Source organism: Pan troglodytes, chromosome 18, assembly GCF_028858775.2.
Source record: "Pan troglodytes isolate AG18354 chromosome 18, NHGRI_mPanTro3-v2.0_pri, whole genome shotgun sequence".
Classification (NCBI taxonomy): domain Eukaryota; kingdom Metazoa; phylum Chordata; class Mammalia; order Primates; family Hominidae; genus Pan; species Pan troglodytes.
In genome coordinates, this window is record NC_072416.2 from 24,764,310 (window position 1) to 24,785,753 (window position 21,444).

General features: G+C 42.2%; 1 pseudogene; it reads right to left on the minus strand.

The window, feature by feature from the left end:
- LOC112204037 (serine/threonine-protein kinase SMG1-like) overlaps nt 1-21,444 on the minus strand; it is a 35,131-nt pseudogene that overhangs the window by 10,827 nt on the left and 2,860 nt on the right.

Below are 21,444 nucleotides of genomic sequence, written 5' to 3' on the forward strand. Positions count from 1 at the left end.
TCAGGAGTTCCAGACCAGCCTGGCCAACATGGTGAAACCCTGTCTCTACTAAAAATACAAAAATTAGCTGGCAGTTGTGGTACACGCCTGTAGTCCCAGCTACTCGGGAGGCTGAGGCAGGAGAATCACTTGAACCCGGGAGGTGGAGGTTGCAGTGAGCTGAGATCGCACCACTGCACTCCAGCCTGGGCGACAGGGTAAGACTCCGGCTCAAAAAATAAATATTCTTTTCAAGTGGATTCCATTTGTATTCAACCGTAATTAACACATAATTAATGCAGATAAAAATGACAAGACCCACTGAAATGTCAATAAATGTTCATAAACAAAGCCAGTGGGTTTGTCTTCTTGTGTATTGTTAAGTAATTTCTAAAAATATTTTTTAAAGTCATTTAAACCGAACCATTATTAGTTACTTACCTTTCATTAAGCACGTCATGTACAGCAGCCAAGATATTATCCAATTGTTTAACTAGTACCTTTAAAAGAAAACACATTTAGAAAAACTTCAAATTCCTATACTTTTAAGAATAGCATTGTGTCCTTTTTTACTTGTCTTCTCCTCCAAATTATAATTCAACAGTACTTTACTTTCTTTATTATTCCCACTCCCCAATGAGCATGTATCAGGAATGTCATGTTTCCTTTCAGCCTATGAAAGAAATTCACCCACTGGAAACATAGAGCTGTGATCATCAACAAAAAAATAAACTCAAAAAGCTTGTTTCATTTACTTTGAAATCCATTTGAAAAACTGACTGACGGATGGAGGGATAGATGGAGAGATATGTGACAAGGCAGTATTTAGGGTAAAATGTTAACGACAAAAATTAGATGACGGGTTTAACAGATTCAATGTCAAATTCTTTCAACTTGCTATATATTTGAAACTACTCATAATAAAATTTGGAAGGAGGAGAAACTTGCTTTGATCCAAGTGTCATCTGCCTCACTAGACCATTTTCATTAATTTTCTCCTGCTCATTGTCAAGTTCTTTTTTTTTTTTAAGATGGAGTTTCACTCTTTTCGCCCAGGCTGGAGTGCAATGGCGTTGATCTCAGCTCACTGCAACCTCCGTCTCCTGGGTTCAAGCGATTCTCCTGCCACAGCCTCCCATGTAGCTGGAATTACGGTCATGTGCCACCACGCCCAGCTAATTTTGTATTTTTAATAGAGATGGGGCTTCACTATGTTGGGCAGGCTGGTATCGAACTCCTGAACTCAGGTGATCTGCCCACCTTGGCCTCCCAAAATGCTGGGATTACATGCATGAGCCACCACACCTGGCCCATATCAAGTTCTTAATTGGTGTAAAGAAAGTGAAGAAAAAAAATTTAACCCTTCCTATACTTTGTTACATTTCTGTTGTTGTTTTAAGAGACAAGGACTCCCTCTGTCGCCCAGGTTGACATGCAGAGGTGTGATCGTATCTCACTGCAACCCTGAATTCCTGGGCTCAAGTGATTCTTCCACCTCAGCCAGGTGTAGTGGCACATGCCTGAAGTCCCAGCTACTCAGGAGGCCACAGCGGGAGGATAGCTTGAATCCAGGAGTTTGAGACTGCAGTGAGCTATGATTGTGCCACTGCACTCCAGCCTGGGCGACAGAGCAAGATCTTGTCTTTAAGAAGAAAAAGAAATTACATATTAGAGAGCATTAAGTTCTTGATCGTCATAATACAGACTTTCCCCATTCTTAAACTACTCAAGGTAGCATTACCTAGTTTATTATGGAAACACAAAAATCCTCATATTTCCAAACATACTATACTTACCAGCTTATTTTCTGGTTGCTGAATAAATTCTTTCAACTGCTTTACAGTAGCCAATCTTCGGTCTCGGTCGTTTTCCCGGGTGATCCTCCGAAGAAGATTTGACAGTCGAGACTCATCACAATAAGACATCGATCTCTCTGTGAATATATAAACGTTTTGTTGTCCACTGAGTATACATAAGCAAAGGAATTTTTAAATTTCAAAATAATTTTTAAATTTTTAAAATTAAAAATTATTTAAATAATAATTAAATTATTATGGTGGCTCATGCCTGTAATCCCAGTACTTTGGAAGGCGGGTAGATCACATGAGTTCAGGAGTTTGAGACCAGCCTGGGCAACATGGTGAAACCCTGTCTCCACAGACACACAAAAAATTATATAAACTAGCCAGCCAAGGTGGTGTGCACCTGTAGTCCCAGCTACTCGGGAGGCTGAGGCAGGAGAATCACTGGAGCCCCTGAGGCGGAGGTTGCAGTGAGCCGAGATCACCCCATTGCACTCCAGCCTGGGTGACAGAGCAAGACCCTCTCTCAAAAATAAAATTACATCAAAAGTCACAGTCCACTGGTCAATAAAAGCTCAGGGAATATAGGTCCTATCGCTCTTTTGTTCAACTCTGTATTCCAAATCCCAGCAGAGTGCCTGGCACATAACAGACCCTCAAAAAAATATTTGCTGAAGGAAACGAGAAATGAATAACCCTAGGCCAACTGAACACCTCATTCCAGAGGACTGGCTGGGAGAGAAAAAAGAAAGGCCTTAGTAACAACTTTCTTTGGGTCCATTCCAAACTGTTTTCAACATGCAGGTAAAGAGCCTGGGTGTAGGTAAATTAAACAACTTCCAAGGGGTATGGATAAAGTCTCAATCGAGTAAAAACAGGATATAGGCTTCTACTTATCATCTAGGTATCCCACTGGAGGAAAGCCTCTTATTCACATTATCATCATTTCCCTGGGATGAAGTTTTGGGGAGCCATAATCACACATTTAGTTCAACAAATGTCTAATTATCATCTACCACATGCAAGGCATGCCTCCACTAGAAAGGTAGCAAACCACAACTTTTCTCCCCTTATTTTTTAATCACAAGAACAAGCAAACAATAGTGAATACTATTAGTATATTAACGATGCCTTTAACAACTAGATTTTTGCTGGGCGAGGTGGCTCTTGCCTGTAATTACCCAGCACTTTGGAAGGCCAAGGCAGGCAGATCACTTGAGCCCAGGAGTTCGAGACCAGCCTTGGCAACATGGTACAACCCCATCTCTACGAAAAATACAAAAATTAGCTGGGCACAGTGGCCCAGCTACTCAGGAGGCTGAGGTGGGAGGATCGCTTTAGCCTGGGAAGCAAAGGTTGCAGTGAAATCACACTAGCGCATTCCAGCCTGGGTGACAGAGCGAGACTGTCTCAGAAAACAAAACAAAACAAAAAACTCAATTTTTGCAAAACATTTTCAACTGTGCTATTTACCATAATTAGCCAATACATACGTAAACAACAAATCACAAAGGGTCTGACAGTTTCATTTCTAAGGTATGAGAAAAAATTGATAATAAAAGAAACCAGAAGGCTGGGCATGGTGGCTCACACCTGTAATCCCAGCATTTTGGGAGGCCGAGGAGGGCAGATCACGGGGTCAGGAGTTTGAGACCTGCCTGGCCAACATGGTGGAACCTCATCTCTACTAAAGATACAAAAAATTAGCGAAGCGTGGTGGCACGCTCCTGTAATCCCAGCTACTCGGGAGGCTGAGGCAGGAGAATCACTTTAATCTGGGAGGTGGAGGCTGCAGTGACCTGAGATCACGCCATTGCACTCCAGCCTGGGTGACAGGGAGATACTCCATCTCATAAATAAATAAATAAATAAATAACTACAAGGGGAACAACACACACTGGATCCTTTTGGAGGGTGGGGGGTGGGAGGAGGGAGAGGATCAAGAGAAACAACCAATGGGTACCAGGCTTAATACCTGGGTGATAAAATAATCTATACTACAAACCCTCATGACACAAGTTTACCAGTGTAACAAATCTGCACTTGTATCCTGAATTTAAGTTAAAAAAAAAAAAAAAAAAAAGAAACTACAATGTCTGAGAGAAGAATAGGATTTTTACAAATCCCTAGCCCATAGAGTATTTCAATAAGGACAGATACCAAAAATGTCATCAAGTTACCAGCTGGGAAATTAGGCTCTACTTACAATTCTGTCACTAGCAAACTACATGACCCTGAGCCTTTGAAGAAGAGGAATTCTTTACTGAACTACTTTAGAGTCGCTGTTTAGCTTCTATAATATCATAAGTCTAAGGCTTCAAACACTCTATTTTAACAAACAGCATACATAGCCTTTGAATTCATTCCACTTGTGAAAACATAAAAAGAAATCCGTTTTTTAAAAGTTATATACCAACAATAAAAGCTACAGGCACAAAGATTTTCACCAAGATACACGAAGCACACACACAGAATTAAAAAAAAAAAAAAAGTCAAAAACTAAATGTCCAAAAAGTAATTACATCTGACAAAGCCCATAACTCAGCTTTACCGATAAATTTCTCTTTAAGGAAAAAAATTATCATTACCTCTAATCCTCTGAACTTTCTTTTTTGTTGTTGTTTTTTTGAGACGGAGTCTCGCTCTGTCACCCAGGCTGGAGTGCAGTGGCGCACTCAGCTCACTGCAAGCTCTGCCTCCCAGGTTCACACCATTCTCCTGCCTCAGCCTCCCGAGTAGCTGGGACTACAGGCGCCCGCCACCACACCCAGCTAATTTTTTGTATTTTCAGTAGAGACAGGGTTTCACCGTGTTAGCCAGGATGGTCTCGATCTCCTGACCTCGTGATTTGCCCGTCTCGGCCTCCCAAAGTGCTGGGATTACAGGCGTGAGCCGCTGCACCCGGCCAATCCTCTGAACTTCCAAGGCACTCACCTATACAGTGAGGCTATGTCATAAGGCAGAAATGCTATCAGTGTATTTAACTTTAGAAAAGTGCCCACTCAAGGCAGGGCCTGGTGGCTCATGCCTGTAATGAGCACGTGTGATCACTTGAGGTCAGGAGTTCGAGACCAGCCTGGCCAACATGGTGAAACCCTGTCTCCACTAAAAATGCAAAAATCAGCTGGGTGTGGTGGCATGCACCTGTAATCCCAGCTACTTGGGAGGCTGAGGCACGAGAATCACTTGAACCTGGGAGGCAGAGGTTGCAGTGAGCAGAGACTGCAGCACTGCACTCCAGCCTGGGTGACAGAGCAAGACTCTGTCTCAAAAAAATATATTGAAAACAACAACAACAAAAAAACCAGAAAAGTACCCACTCTAGGGGGCGGGGGGAAGGAGAGCATCAGCAAGAATAGCTTAATGGATGCTGGGTTTAATACCTAGATGATGGGATGATCTGTGCAGCAAACTACCATGGCACACGTTTACCTACATAACAAACCTGTACATCCTGCACATGTACCCTGAACTTCAAAGAGAAAAAAAAAAAAAAAAAAGACAGAAAAGTACCCCCTCTCTATATATATCTATATCCTCCACAGGCCCAAGAATTCAAGGACTTGCTGTAGTAGGAGCCTACTATGCACTATACATTCAATATCCACGATAATTGGGTAAACCTTTTCTGTAAGATCTTATCCAGTCTTCTAATCTTATTTTAAGAGAATTCTCTTTTAAAATGTACTATAGCCTTTCTAGTGGGAAATTAACAATTCACAGGAAAAGAATGTAAACAATTTTTACCTGCACAGTAGGCTAATCAACTTATGCCTTTGCAAGGCATTAGTAAGAGGCATCCAGAATAAGAGGAGATACAAGTCTTTGGAAGGTGTATGTGATTGGTCCCCGTTTTCCCAGCCTTACCCTGTGATTTCCTCATGTCTTTGGTGGCTAAAGCACGACTGCCATGCTGAACACTGGTGAACTCAGGGCTGGTCACATTGTTAACCCTCAGCTCTTGCCCCAACGACTTCCGACCATAAGTATTTTCCCCAGATCCCCCACTGACACTGTAGCCACCTACAAACAGCCATGTGTACGTCATTTGAATATGATTGTTCGTTTCATTCAGTCAATTTCCTGATAGCTCAGGATCTTATTACTCAATCTGCAGCTCAACCAGCCTTTGCTTCTCCTACCTTTTTCCTGTACTGTCTGCCTTGAAAATCATTTTCATTTCTTTTAATACACCTTTGAAGTTAAATTAATTTTATTTTGATCCCTTCATTGGAAAATAAGCAAAGAAATGAAAACTAAATTAAATCAAATTTTGCACCTTGTTTTAAAACTTTCTTGAAGTTTAGAGACAGTAGCCAAGAGGAACTTCAACCTTAGCTAAATATTTTTGAAAATAAAAACAAAAATAGTATTGTATCTTTTTTGTAAGAAAACTGCATTGATGAATTATGTATGGAAAAATTTTAAATTTTAAAAATAATAAAGTGGATAAACGTCCTATAAAGTTTTCAGAAATAACACTGCATTTGTTATTCGTATTTTAAATATATTAGAAGAAAGCGAGAAAGTTGGGGGTGTAAGAAGGCAGGAAGGTGGGATAGGTAGGTTCAAAAAACATGCTTGTAGCAATAAGAAAATATATATACCCTTTTCGTCATTCTGTATGTCAGCGTGGACTCTGGTATCATCGTGCCTTTGCCGAGACACCACAGCTGAATTTGAAGGTTGCAGTCCGTAAGAGGAAGAACCACCTCTATCTCTGGATGAAGAATATTTTAAATTACCTGGGTCGGCTGATGCACTATCAGTTCTATAAAAAGAGAAAAGTTTATTAGAACTTTAAATAACATAAATAAATCTTTCTTTAAACAAGCCTCTCTTCTCCCAAATTTTACATTTAACCATTACTATTGTATTTAGTGTAATATGTACTATATATTATATGTAAGCACTCAGCCGTCTAATAAGAAGTCTTTCACTGGGAAGAGATTCTCAATGGATGAAATGCCAACTTTTCAGTCTCTTCTACTGTTCTAAAGACCCATTCAGAAATATGAATCACTACTGGGATTAGGGTGACTTTGCTGGTTTTAGCATTGAAAGTCTCCTGTCCCAGGCAAAACAGGACAATTGGTTACTCTGGTCCAGTGTTCTCCTCACATGACTTGATAATAAGAATAATTCTTTCTAAATTCTCCCCCCATGGAGAGGGTTAATCAGTCAAAACATTTCAGCCTTTCCTGTCATAAAAATAAAAAACACTGGCAGCATGTCAGGGACGGGCAATGTCTTACCAAGTTATTTTCTAAGTACTGATTAGGTACTGTAGTATTGAAGACCCCATTGAAGATGCCTTAATTGTAAAGAGTAGCAATCAAAATTTTCAAAAGTAAAAAAGAAGACATTTTAAGAAAATAAAAGGTATCAGAAATGCAATAAAGTTGTATCGGAAAGTTGTAGTTCGTAATCTATTTAAAATTCAGGTTCTGTTTAGAATAATACCTGATGCTTATTAGTAAACAAGTAGGGTACAGCCAAGGGTAAAAGTGTGTCCTCATCTAAGTATCTGCTCTATGCTTCAACTGCCTCATAAGTAAAACAGAGCTGAGTTACAAGACTTCTCATGAGTGTTACTCTTTCAGCCATCAATCATAAACTATCAAGAAAGAAGACAACAAAATAATCTGTTATAGCATATGAAAAATCCAAGTAAGTTCTTCCCCTACTGATTTTCTCCTGAGAGGAACAACTTTGAGGAAAAAAAAAAAAGAAAAGAAAAAGAAAATCACTTCTATGATATTTACTAAAAATGCTTTCTCAACCTTTTAGAACCTGAATCTTTTAGAAAAGTTTAGGACACTGGGAAGGCCAGAAACTAACCTATTCTTCTACGCTTTGCCCCTCCCTCTATGGTGTAAAAGTGACAGCAGTGTTTGTATACTGTATATATTTCGTTTAGAGTTTATTAGTCTTTCCTTGCTCCCAAAAATACTAAACATAAAACTTTGCATGAGCTCAATCAGTTGGACACCTTGATCTGCACTTACTGCAATCACTGTTAATACAGAATGCAGACAATAGGTCCAATTAAACTTGGATATCTAACTGGTACAAGTCATTACTTATAAAGGATCTCAATCTGAAACTTCATGAAATTCAAAACCTAGCATACTAAAATGACTAAGGCTCCATAAGGAGTATCTTCTAATATTCAGAGTTCACTTATTCATAAAGCTAAGTACTTTGAACATAAGGGAAAATAAAATCTATGGAATTTCAAGAAAAATGTATGAGAATATTTTCTGAGTATACTAAGTCTATAAGCATTAAAATATTAACTCAATGGACCATAACTTTTTTAAACTAATGAAAAGACATTCCTTATGTACCTACAAATAGCACATTTAACATGCGTCTATATAAATCATAGCATACCATTACTTTCTGAAAGGAGACTGAAACGTAAGAGAGCTTATAATCTTTTCTGACAGGGTTTGAACTTTATATGTATGCCACAGTAAGCTCTTATTAGATGAGCGAATAAAATAAGCACTTGACTAATTCAGAAACACAAAGATAACTGAAGTCTGCCAATATTTAAACATATCTTCACTTCCTGTTTTCATCATGTTTACTTATCTCCTACACTACCTTTACTATTAAGAGTTAAATGTTTGTATCATTTTCTGGTGACACAGTAGTACCATAAGGCAGCAGAAAATACAAGTTAAAAAAAGATCTGGGCTCAAATCCCAGCTCCAGCACTGAAAAGTATGTGTGCCTTTGCACAAATTACTTGATCTCCAAGCCTTGGTTGTCTCTTGCATAAAATGAGGATGATACCTATCTAACATGTAAGGTTGTTGTCAGGCTAAAATAAGATAATGAATTACAAAGAAACACTTAGTTTGCAGGGTATGTTAAAAGTTGTTATGACCATAATACAAAATAAACTCAAAGTTTCCAGTCTAAACGACAATGTACAAACAGTTCATGAGTATATGAATATAATCAAAACAAGTTTTTACAGTCAATATAGAGCAACTTAAATACTTCACTGAAGAAAGCAGGTAATCTGTTGCTACCAACAATGTGTTTCCAACTAGGAAGCATCTGATTTCCAACTAAACTGTAAAACCAGGAGCAGCTTCCCCGTTGGTTAGAAATAAGGTTTCTAAATCCCCTCAGTTATGAACACTGAGATTTTTTTTCCCAAAAACAATCTGTGTTTTCAGAAATATAACAAAAAAAACTGGAATAGAGCCACCGTCTCAGAAATACCTGAAAACTCCCTAGTTGCCAAATTATTTTAATACAAATTGATCAAAGCATCCCCAACCAGAACTCAGGTTGTAAGCATTCTGAACCGAAAAGCACAAAATGGTTTAGCATTTATAAGAAATTTCTATTTTTATACAATCTTGACTGCTTAGGTTTCAAAAAATGTCAATGTCAGGCTGTTAGCACCAACAAGATCATCCCAGTCCAATGAATAGAGAACTGTTAAAGAACGGAAATGAGCACTTAAAATGAGGCAATCAAAGCCACAAAATAGAAACTACAGATTTGAACTCCAAGAAGCAGGCATGAATGTTAGGCTAGTTAGTTAGAAGAGCTGAAAGGGATATCATCTGCCAGAATTAGTGTCTCAATTTAGTGAAAAAAGAAAATCTATCTGTTAAGTCTAAGAATCCTAGCAAGGATCCAAAAATACCTCTACAGCCCCTTTAATATTCTAAAAATATCATGGAGAGAAAAAAAAAGAAATGCATAAATTTCCCCAAAACGATCAAACTGAAGTTAAAGCCTGATGTACATGCCACATGAGAGGTAAGTTTCTAAAGCTCATACCTCAAAAATCGCCTTTGGGATGTTTTGCATCAAGTCAATCTGTAAGACAGTAGTTACAATATTAGTGAAGACAGTGGGTTAAAACATTTGTTGTTCAAACATGGAGCAAATATCATTCATGAGTTAGGTGCCTTTAGTTGAACTATGGTCCCATTAGGGTTCATACATTAAAGCAAAAATTGAGGTGGAAAGACACTCTGTGCCTTACAGGATAAAGAGGCTTAATGTGGCAACCAAAAAAATTTTAGTACATAAGAGAATTTAAATGTTAACTATAACATACAAATCACATGCAAATATAGTTACCACTTATTTTAGTTACCTATTCTCAATATACAGAAAAATGCCACAAATCTAGGAGGCCATTCGTTTCAAATGACCGGAATCCTCAGACCTCACACCAACAAGCCACCATGTGCTGGGGATGGTATCGCCTGACTAAATGTAGCCTTGCAGTCCATTCTTGTAAGTATTAGAGAGAAAAAGAGAGAGAGCGTCATCTCTGGAAAGTGTGAAGTCAGGGACTTCCCTACTAGGAAGCATTTCCATAAAGCACCCCAAAATGACTTGATGCAAACACCACACCTAGTGGTGTCACTGGAGTAAGCATCATATTACTTCAAATTGCTTTTACCTAGGTTTATTAAGGGATTTTGCTCTCATGGTGAGATCTAATTTGTAATGGATATAAACCAGGAAATGAGATTTGCACTAAAGCCAATGAAGTAGGAATGTACTTATTCTCTAAAGTAGCAAAGATAGTCTCACTGTCACAGAGCAGTTATAGGATATGTTGCTTTCCATACTAATGGTTAATACCACTTGGAAATGATTTACCCTTCAAAAATAAATTCAAGGTTTTCCCCTGTAATGCCTCTTACCTGGATTCAAACATGCTTTAATGAGGAATAAGAGAAAGGGTGAAACTATGAATAACCCTGGGCCTTGTATCATTACATTAGAAACACTGCTCTAAATATGAGTCTATGGCTAAAATACTAATTTGAGAGCCTCAGGGAATTTATTATACAAATCTCTTCTTGCAGAGAACTTTTAAGTTCAAATTTAATAAAACAAAACAGAACCATTCCATGTCAAAATTGTAAATGAGTATGCATCAGTTTTGCAATACTGAAATATTAAATTAATATAATTTATTGGTAAAACTAGCTTAGCTACCTAAGTATTAAGTGTCTATAATAACCAAATCTTAATTATCCATTTATGGGTGATTTGTTTCCTTTTTTGAGACAGGGTCTCACTCTGTCACCCAGGCTGGAGTGCACTGGCATGACCATAGCTCACTGCAGCCTCGACCTCATGGGTGCAGCCTCGACCTCATGGGTTCAGCCTCTCAAACAGCTGGGACCACAGGTGCATGCCACTCCATTTAGCTAATTTTTTATTTTTATGTTTTTTGGAGACAGGTGTCTGATTATGTTGCTCAGGCTGCTCTCAAATTCCTGGACTCAAGCAATCCTCCCACCTCAGCCTCCCAAAATGCTAGGATTAGAAGCATGAGTGACCACATCTGGACTGTCACCAATTTTTAACTGTCTGTCAACTAAACAGCCAATATCGACTGATAAAATATACTTAACTATTGTAAAATTGTCAAGAATTGTATCTTCACCAACGAGAGGTCTGGCTTTTACCTGTGAATTCTGGAAGGTAATCTCTAAACTCTTGAAATGTCATACCTAATAAGAGGGTCCTGGCCAGGAGCAGTGGCTCACACCTGTAATCCCAGCACTTTGGGAGGCCAAGGCGGGCAGATCGCTTGAGGTCAGCATTTTGAGACCAGCCTGGCCAGCATGGTGAAACCTGTCTCTACTAAAAATACAAAAATTAGCCAGGCATGGTGACGGGCACCTGTAATAATCCCAGCTACTCAGGAGGCTGAGGTTTCAGTGAGCTGAGATCATGCCACTGCACTCCAGCCTGGGCAACAGAGCAAGACTATCTCCAAAAAAAAAAGGGGGGGGGGCAGCGGTGGGGGAAAGTGTCCTTGTTCATCTGGGGGCTTTAGGCCACAGCAGAGTCTACTAATGTGGCTTATGGTGGGGGCTTTGAGTCACATGGATCAGCTTGGCCTCCAGTGGGGCTGGAGACTAAGGTTAGCCACATGGGCATGCAACCATGGAACCCCAGTAAAAGCGCTGGACATAAAAAATAGAGTGAGCTTCCCTGGTTGGCAATAATCCATGAGTATGGTTGCACACCAGTGCCACCAGGAAGGTGTCATTTTTCACAACTCTACAGGGACAGGACAATTCGAAACTCCAACATTTGGAACTTCCCCGAACTCTGCCCTATGCACGTCTACCCTTGGCTCGTTCTAATCTGAATCCCTAAACTGCAATAAACTCTAACCATGGGTATGAGAGCTTTCAATGAGTTCTAGTGAGTCCTCCTGGCAAATCATCCAACCTAAGAGTGGTCTTGGCCAGGCACAGTGACTCAAGCCTGTAATCCCAGCACTTCGGGAGGCCCAGGCAGGCAGATCACTTGAGCTCAGGAGTTTGAGACCAGCCTGGCAATATGGTGAAACTGTCTCTAAAAATATAGAAAAACTAGCCAGGCGAGGTGGTGTGTGCCCATAGATCCAGCAACTCAGGTGGCTGAGGTAGGAGGACTGCCTGAACCTGGGAGGGAGGAGTTCAGGGTGCAGTGAGCCGTGATCATGCCACTGCACTCTCGCCTGGGTGACAGAGAGAGGCCCTGCCTCAAAAAAAAAAAAAAAAGAGTGGTCTTGGGAACCCCCAAACTTGCAACTAGTATTAGAAGCAAGGGTCATCTTATGGACTGGACTCCCTCTTACTCTGCACTCATATTTAAAACCATTAAATACACTGTAGCTCAAAAAAAGTTGCTTGTTTTGAAAAAGGGTCTCACACTGTCACCCAGGCTAGAGTGCAGTGGTGCAATCCGAGCTCAAGCAAACCTCCCACATCAGCCTCCCAAGTAGTTGAGACCACAGGCTTACTCCACCATGCCCAGCAACTTTTGTATTTTTTTGTCCCATTCTCTACAACATTCCCAAAATGTTGCCCAAGCTGGTCTCGCACTCCTGAGCTCAAGTGATCCACTCACCTCAGCCTCCCAAAGGGTTGGGATTACAGGCATAAGCCACTGCACCCGGCCATAAATTTTGTTTTTTAATAACATTTCTAGCAAACATGATAAAGATTTGACTTCAGTGTTGCTTATTTTCCTTCCAAGGAACCTCTAATATTCTCTATTTTCAGAACTCCAATCAAATTAGCCAGAAAGAGCAAACGAAGCCAATAAATCCAGGAGGGCAATAGATCTGATTTTAACCCTTGTTTCACATGCACAATTGTCTTCAGAGAAAAGCTGAAGAAAGTACCCCCTCACCTCCATGCCCCAATGCTCCTTTTCTCTGACTGCAAGTGGGCCTCTGATGCTGCCCACATTTCTCTCACCAGGTTTCTTTCCTTTCCAAAACATCTGTAAAACTTTCTGCACCTTCTTCCTTCTCCCACCACTACCAGTGGATGACCTTATAGATTTCTGCTCCATGAGAAATAGAAGCCATTTGACAGCACCCTCAGCAAGAGCTAACATTTTAGCTCCTAACAAGAGCTAGTGGGCAACTGATCCAAGCAGTTTACATATGTTTATCATGTCATTTCGTGTTCAACACAATCCTATTAGTTATAACTTGATAACTAACGTTTCATAACTGGCCTAAGGTTGCACAGCTTGTAAAAGGCAGAGTCAGAACTCAGACCCAGTACTGTCTAATGTTTGAGCTCTTCAACACTCCATCACTGCCATCTTCCTTCTAATATATCCACAAATTCACCTGCATCTGCACATACAGCTGTTCTTCCCATCATCTTCGCATAATGGAACAAATAAACCTCCTATCCATAGAAATCATCTGGATCTGTCTATTCCCCCCATTTTCCAAGGTATGTCTTGTCTTTTTTTTTTTTGAGATGTAGAATCGCTCTGTCGCCCAGGCTGAAGTGCAGTGGCGTGATCTCGACTCACTGCCTCCCGGATTCACGCCATTCTCCTGCCTCATCCTCCCAAGTAGCTGGGACTACAGGCGCCCACCACCACGCCTGGCTAATTTTTTGTATTTTTAGTAGAGACGGGGTTTCACCATGTTAGCCAGGATGGTCTCGATCTCCTGACCTCGTGATCCGCCCACCTTGGCCTCCCCAAAGTGCTGGGATTACAGGCTTGAGCCACTGCACCCGGCCTGTTTCTTCTGTACGTTGCAAAATCTCCCATTTTACTACTGCTTATCACATCATCAACATACGAGCACTCTCAAAAGTCTTACTTTAAAAAAAACAAAACAAAAACAAAAACAAAAAATGGCCGGGCACGGTGGCTCACGCCTGTAATCCCAGCACTTTGGGAGGCGAAGGCAGGCAGATCATAAGGTCAGGAGATTGAGACCACCCTGGCCAACATGGTGAAACCCCGTCTCTACTAAAATAGAAAAAATAAAATTACCTGCACGTGGTGGCACACACCTGTAGTCCCAGCTACTTGGGAGGCTGAGGCAGGGGAATCGTTTGAACCCGGGAGGCAGAGCTTGCAGTGAGCCGAGATCGTGCCACTACACTCCAGCCTGGTGACAGAGCGAGACTGTCTCAAAAAAAAACTAAAGGCCGGGTGCGGTGGCTCACGCTGGTAATCCCAGCACTTTGGGAGGCCAAGGTGGGTGGATCATGAGGTCAGGAGTTCAAGACCAGCCTGGCCAATGTAGTGAAACCCCGTCTCTACTAAAAATACAAATATCAGCCAGGCGTGGTGGCGGGCGCCTGCAATCCCAGCTACTCAGGAGGCTGAGGCAGGAGAATCACTCGAATCCGGGAGGCAGAGGTTGCAGTGAGCTGAGATTGCACCATTGTGCTCCAGCCTGGGCAGCAGAGAGACTCCATCTCAAAAATAATAATAATAATAATAAAATAAATTTAAAAATTAAGAAAATAAGGCCAGGCACGGTGGCTCATGCCTGTAATCCCAGCACTTTGGGAGGGCGAGGCAGGCAGATCATGAGGTCAGGAGTTTGAGACCAGCCTGGGCAACATAGTGAAACCCCGTCTCTACTAAAAATACAAAAAATTAGCCGGGTGTGGTGGTGGGCGCCTGTAATCCCAGCTAGTTGGGAGGCTGAGGCAGGAGAACTACTTGAACCCCGGAGGCGGAGGTTGCAGTGAGCCGAGGTCACGCCATTGCACTCCAGACCGGGCAACAGTGTGAGACTCTGACTTAAAAAAAACAAAAAACAAAAAAACCCTTTAACTGCCTTTCTCCCTCTATCAATCTAATAGCCTGGACTCTTCACAGACAAACCTGTTGAAAAATTTATCTTCCTTGCCTTCATTTACTTTTTAACCCACTTTAATCTGGGTTCCACCTGCAACACACCACTGAAGCTATTCCTACTAAGGTAGGAACTGCCACTCAAGGCCTTCTTGGCTCTAAAATCCCATGAGCCTTTTTCAGTTCACCTTACAATTTCTCAATACCACTCTAAAGTTTATGAGTTTTTTAGTTAACTTTAATTCCAGTGACTCTTTCTACTTTATCCCAATCCAAGTATTCTCCTCCGTCTTCACTTTATTTATTTATTTTTTTTTTTTGAGACAGACTCTGACTTTGTTGCCCAGGCTGGAGTATAGTGGTGCAATACTGGCTCACTGCAACCTCTACCTCCAGGTTCAAGCGATTCTCCTGCCTCAGCCTCCCAAGTAGCTGAGATTACAGGCCCCTGCTACCACACCTGGCTAATTTTTGTATTTTTAGTAGAGACGGGGTTTCACCATGTTGGCCAGGCTGGTCTCGAACTCCTGACCTCAAGAGATCCACCCGCCTCGGCCTCCCAAAGTGTTGGAATTACAGGCGTGAGCCAATGTGCCCGGCCCCTTCTTCACTTCTTTAACCAGCTTAGATTTCATTGTGTATCATTTCAACAACACTCTTGCCTATACCCTTAACTCTTAAGATTCTCATCACACCCATCTGGCAAAACCCCAATCCTGGATAAACCCAACGATCCATCAATAAGCACCACACTCCCAGGTCCTCCAGTGTTTACTTCCCATTCTATACATGCACTATCCAGACATTCCCATTCTCTTCAAATTCCAAAATATCCTATCACCTCCCCTCCCCATACACACATTCTACTTCACCAACAAGAAAAAAGGTACCAGCTGGGCATGGTGGCTCACGCCTGTAATCCCTGCACTTTGGGAGGCCAAGGCGGGTGGATCACTTGATGTCAGGAGTTGGACACCAGCCTGGCCAAAATGGTGAAACCTCATCTCTACTAAAAATACAAAAATTAGCTGGGTGTGGTGGTGCGCACCTGTAATCTCAGCTACATGGGAGACTGAGGCAGGAGAATCGCTTGAACCCAGGAGGTGGAGGTTGCAGTGAGCCAAGACTGCACCACTGCACTCCAGAGCCTGGGCAATAATAAGAGTGAAACTCCGTCTCGGGGTGGGGTGGGGAAGATACCATAAAATACTTGCACCCGATTCTAGACCTTACTGAGGATTCCATCTACTTCCACCTTACTGTAACTTTTCAAATACTTTTCCCACTGGACTAAATCCCCCCCATAAACATGCAACACTTTCTAATGTATCCCATTGAAAAATACAAAAACATATAAAAAGGAAAAACTCCATCAATCCCACGTCCCTCCATCAAACAATCTGCCTTTACTTGCTGCAGCCAAACTAAAGTTGTCTAGATTCCCCTCTCCCATTTCTTCACTTCTTCTAGCTCCTTAACACACACTGGTCCAATTTCTGCCCCATCACTCTTGGCAAAATCCATTATGACCTCCAGGCTGCTAAATCCAAGATACAGTTCAGGCCTCAATCTGCTCATCCTTTCAGCAGCTTTCACAGGGCTGCTGAGTAGGGTTGAGCAGTTTTGCCCTGCACACAGGTGCCCTGCAGAGGAATGAGGTGGGCTGAAACTCCTTTTTTAAAAATTCTTGGCTGGCATAGTGGCTCACGCCTGTAATTCCAGCACTTTGGGAGGCTGAGGCGGACGGATCACTTGAGGTCAGGAGTTCAAGGTCAGCCTGGCCGATATGGCAAAACCCCATCTATTAAAAATACAAAAATTAGCTGGCCGTGGTGGCGGGCACCTGTAATCCCAGCTACTCGGGAGGCTGAGGCAGGAGAATCACTTGAACCCAGGAGGCAGAGGTTTCAGTGAGCCGAGACTGCGCCACTGCACTCCAGCCTGGGCAACAAGAGAGAAACTCCATCTCAAAAAAAAAAAAAATTGTTTATGCCAACTAATTGTACACCTAAATGCACCAAGTTCATGACTTTCTCCTTGCATTTATTTATTTATTTATTTATTTCTTAATTAGGTCTCACTCTATGTTGCCCACGTTGTAGTGCAGTGTGTGATTACAGCTCACTGCAGCCTTGAACTCCTGGGCTCAAGAGATTCCTCTGGTCTTAGCCTCTCCAGTAGCTAGAACTACAGGTATGGAGTGGCTCTCTGCCTTTATTTCTAACCCAAGCTACCTTACAACCTTAAAAAGAGACGCTGCTTCGCCGGGCACAGTGGCTCTCGCCTGTAATCCCAGCACTTTGGGAGGCCGAGGTAGGCGGATCACGAGGTCAGGAGATCGAGACCATCCTGGCTAACACGGTGAAACCCTATCTCTACTACAAATACAAAAAATTAGCCAGGCGTGGTGGCGGGCACCTGCAATCCCAGCTACTCGGGAGGCTGAGGCAGGAGAATTGCGTGAACCCAGGAGGTGGAGCTGGCAGTGAGCCGAGATTGCTCCACTGCACTCTAGCCTGGGCGACAGAGCGACACTCCATCTTAAAAAAAAAAAAAAAATTTTATATATATATACATACACATACACACACACACACACACACACACACACACACACACACACATCTCCCTAGAAGCATCAATATTTACTGAATTAGAGTATTTCATTACCTGTTATAAAAAACAAACAAACAAAAAAACCTTCCATTATACTAATTTATAAAGGAATCAAAACAAAATGGGTTGGGGGGTCCAGGCACGGTGTCTCACTCCTGTAATCCCAGCACTTTGAGAAGCCAAGGTGGGAACTTGAGGTCAGGAGTTCGAGACCAGCCTGGCCAACATGGCGAAACCCTGTCTCTAATACAAAAATTAGCCGGGCCTGGTGACATGCGCCTGTAGTCCCAGCTACTCGGGAGGCAGAGGCACATGAATCACTTGAACCCAGGAGGTCGAGGTTGTACTGAGCCAAGATCGTGCCACTGCACTCCAGCCTGGGAGACAGAGTGAAACTATGTCTTTAAAAAAAAGGCGGTGTGCAGTGGCACACACCTGTAATCCCAGCACTTTGGGAGGCCGAGGCAGGTGGATCACCTGAGGTCAGGAGTTCACGACCAGCCTAACATGGTGAAACCCCATCTCTACTAAATATAAAAAAATTAGCCGGGTGTGGTGGCACATGCCTGTAATCTGATCTACTTGGGAGGCTGAGACAGGAAAACAGCTTGTACCTGGGAGGCGGAGGATGCAGTGAGCCGAGATTGCACCATTGCGCTCCAGCCTGGACAACAAGAGCAAAACTCTGTCTCAAAAAAAAAAAAAAAAAAAAAAGTTGGGGTGAGGGGAAGGTTCAACTTAAAGATACAATTACTAAGCGTTTCATAAGGAATGACTTATTTCATAATGGAGTAGGAGTTTGACAACAGCATGGGCAACATGGGGAGGCCCCATCTCTACAAAAAAGTAAAAATAAAAAATTAGCGTGCCAAGCATGGTGGGTCACACCTGCAATCCTGGCACTTTGGGAGGCCAAGGAGGAAGGATCACTTGAGCCTAGGTATTCAAGACCAGCCCAGGCAGCATGGCAAAACCCCGTCTCTACAGAAAACAAAAAAAAATAAAGTAGCTGGGGTGGTAACATGCACCTGTGGTCCCAGCTATTGGGAGGGTGAGGTAGGAGGACTTATTGAGCCTGGGAGGTGGAGGCTGCAGTGAGCTGAGATGGTTCCACTGCACTCCAACCTGGGCAATGGAGCGAGACTCTGTTTCAGAAAAAGAGAGAGGAGGCCAGGCGTGGTGGCTCACGCCTGTAATCCCAGCACTTTGGGAGGCCGAAGCGGGTGGATCACCTGAGGTCAGCAGTTCAAGACCAGCCTGGCCAACATGGTGAAATCCCATCTCCACTAAAAACACAAAAATTAGCCGGGCATAGTGGCATGCACCTGTATTCCCAGCTACTTGGGAGGCTGAGACAGGAGAATCACTTGAACCAGGAGGTGGAGGTTGCAAGTGAGCTGAGATTGTGCCACTATACTCCAGCCTGGGCAACAAAGTAAAGCTCTGTCTCAAAAAAAAAAAAAAAAAAAAAAAGAGAGAGAGAGAGGAAAAATAAATAAATTAGCCAGGTGTGGTGGTATGCACCTGTGGTCCCAGCTACTCAGGAGGCTAAGGCGGGAGGATTCCCAGAGCCCAGGAAGTCAAGGCTGCAGTGAGCAGTGATTGCACCACTGCACTCCAGCCTGGGCAACAGAGCAAGAGCATATCTCAAAAAAGGGGAAAGAAAAGAAAAGAAAAACATAAAAACAAATGTTCCTTTAGTTTTAATTTTTATTTTTTAGTTTATTATGGCTGTTTTACTCTCCCCCAAGTAAAACAGCCATACACAATTTGCTGAAATTTTCCTTAGTGTACTTTGAAATCTGTGGAACAGAACTGGCAATCGCTAAATTCTATTTAACTCTAGTTCCATTTAATATTAGACTGGTGTGGAAGTAACTGTGGTTTTTGCCAAAACCGCAATTACTTTTACACCTACCTAACAGGTATAAAATATGTAACTTCACTTAATTTTATCCTTTATGTATTTCCCTATATTATGTACCTATGGACATCAAACTTAGTACAGACTGATAAAAGCCTGAATAGACAACTCTGGTTTCAAAAATCCAGCTTCTCACAACATCAGACATACTAGTATACAGCTTTTCTAATTTCACAACACATTTCCATTTTTTGGTCTTTCACAATAGAGAAGATGTGTGTACTTTTGAATACTCTGATCTGTCTACAATCTACCCAAATTGGAAGGTGTTTTTATTATACAGTTTCATCCTTTTAGAAATATAGAAAGATCCTAAGTTTGGGCACAGTAAGACACTCAATATAGATCTACTACTAAACAAGTAAGACCAATTACACAATTAATGTCCTAACACCCCGAGTGGAGAAGTAAAATCTACTTGTTTTCTGTTGACTTGAATGCCTTCTCTTCTTTGCTGAATTAATCAATCTGACTCCAATGTCAAATTAATCAATGTCACTTTAGAATATTAAAATGTACAATTATGAATTACACATTTAATTTTAAAACACATCATTCTGATCTCTGTCTTGATTGATACTAGAAGATTATCTTCCAAACTAAGGTGGAAAAAATGACAGACTTTAGCTATTGGCAATGATAGGTCATTTTTTTAGGGAAGAGGAGTAAAGAGGGCCACCTCCATAGGTCAGATATCCCTTTGTTCTAAGAAGCCACCACCCCTGTTTCTTCATATGAAAAAAACCAGAGGCATCCAGTGGTTCCCAAAACCTTCTCAACTTTACGCTTGAGGAACCCACAGATTTCAAATAATACAACTGACCTAAGACCACTCATTTGTTTAACCATTCTTTTTTTAATTTTTTATTTTTATTTGAGAAGGAGTCTTGCTCTGTTGCCCAGGCTGGAGTGCAGTGGTGTGATGTCGCTCACTACAACCTCTGCCTCTCAGGTTCAAGTGATTCTCCTGCCTCAGCCTCCCGAGTAACTGGGATTACAGGCATGCACCACCACATCCCGCTAATTTATTTATTTATTTATTTTTAGTAGAGACGGGGGTTTCACCATGTCGGTTGGCCAGGCTGGTCTCGAACTCCTGACCTCAGGTGACCCACCCACCTCAGCCTCCCAAAGTGCTGGGATTACAGGCGTGAGCCACTGCCCCCGGCCTGCTTAACCATTCTTAAATGTCGGGTGCAGTGGCTCACACCTGTAATCTCAACACTCTGGGAGGCTGAAGGTGGGCAGATTGCTTGAGTTCAGGGGTTCAAGACCAGCCTGGGCAACGTGGTGAAAACCCCATCTCTACAAAAAATACAAAAATGAGCCGGGCTGTTGGCAAGCGCCTGTAGCCCCAGCTACTTGTGGATGCTGAGGCAGGAGGCTCGAGCCTGGGAGGTCGAGACTGCAGTAAGCCAAGTATCTGTGCCGCTGCACTCCATCCTGGGTGACACAGCAAGACCGTCTCAAAAAAATTGACAGAAGAGTTGACTGAGAGCACAGTGAATGAAAAGGAAGACTATAAGCCAGTGCCATATAAATGCTTACTGTTGGAGGTATGCTTCTATGGAACACGGGTTTGCTCTCTTGCCATATGACATTCACATATTCAGCCACCTGGAACACTTCCTGTCAGTATGTGTGAAGTATCATGTGTGGTCAAAATTGTCTCAACAGTCATTTTCCACACCAACTGGCAAACTAACACTAAAAGAAATCAACAAGTATTGCTTTTTCAAAAGCCTAAATCGGCTGAGTGCGATGACTTACACCTGTAATCCCAGCACTTTGGGAGGCCAAAGCAGGCGGATCACCTGAGTCAGGAGTCCAAGAACAGGCCGGCCAACATGGTGGAATCTCGTCTCTACTAAAAATACAAAAATTAGCTGGACACCTGTAATCCCAGCTACTCAGGAGGCTGAGGCAGGAGAATTTTTCCCTGTAACCGGGAGGCAGGGGCTGCAGTGAGTCGAGATTACACCACTGCACTCCAGCCTGGGA